The sequence below is a fragment of the Sphaeroforma arctica genome (genome assembly GCF_001186125.1).
Source record: "Sphaeroforma arctica JP610 unplaced genomic scaffold supercont1.994, whole genome shotgun sequence".
Classification (NCBI taxonomy): Eukaryota; class Ichthyosporea; order Ichthyophonida; genus Sphaeroforma; species Sphaeroforma arctica.
The window spans coordinates 1-1,495 of record NW_014039564.1 but is presented as its reverse complement, the minus strand read 5'-3'; positions in this window follow the sequence as shown (position 1 = coordinate 1,495).

The window sequence follows — 1,495 nt, the reverse complement described above, 5'->3', positions numbered from 1 at the left end:
TATCAATTTATATATATATATATACAAGTGTGTGTGTATATTTATATATATATATACATAGAATATATATATATATATATGTATATATACAGATATATATTCGTATAGCTATATATATGGGTTTATACATGTACGCATGAACAAAATACACATACATATATATATTCATATTCAAAAAAACATTTATACACGTAAACATACATGTTTATAAACATATTTATATATATATATACATATAGCTATACATATACAATAAATATATAATAAACATATATATATATACATATATATATATATATATACATATATATATGAACATATACAAATAAGAATATACGCAAAAATACATATACAAATATATACACATATCCATATATACATCACAAATATAGATAGATATCTTTTCATTTATACATCTATATAGAGATAGAAATATATACTATCTAAATAAATATATATATGTATATCTATATGTACGTGTGTGAATATATGTATGTATACATGTATATATATGTATACATATACACATATATATATATATGTATACATACATATACATATACATTTATATATATATACATAAATATTCAAACACATACATATGTATATATAGACATATACATATCTATATATATATATGTTATGTTTACATGTATCTATATCTTCATATACACGATATATGAATAAAAATATACGGATATATGGATGTATAGATGAATACATAAAAATGTATATATATATATATATATATATACGTATATACATATATATGTATAGATGTGTGTGTGTCTGCGTGTAAAAATATAAATATATATATATTGATATACATATAGATGTTAATATATACACATAAACATACACATATAAATACATATACATTAACAATAAGTATATATATATATATGTGCGTGTATATATATCTATATAAATATATATAGACTATAAATATGTGTTTGTGTATATGTATTTATGTATGTCTGTTTGTGTATATGTATTTATGTATGTCTGTTTGTATATATGTATATATGTATATATATTTATATATATCTATATATATATATATGCATATATGTATAAACTAAAATAATATATATATATAATATATATATATATAAGTATGTATGTATACATATACGTATATATACCTGCCAATACGTATATATATATACTTCTATGTAAGTATAAATTTATGAACATAAACACATACATACATATATATATTAACATTAACACACATATAATATATGCATAAATATATATATATAAGTATGTATATATATACGTGTATATATTTATGTATATATATATATACTTCTATGTCAGTATAAATTTCTGACCATACATACATAAGTACATACATATATATATGTATATATATATGTATATAAAATATATATACATGTACGTATATATTTATATACATCTATATATATATATATATACATATATCTATATAGTTCTATATAAATATAAAGTAATGAAAATGTATCCATAC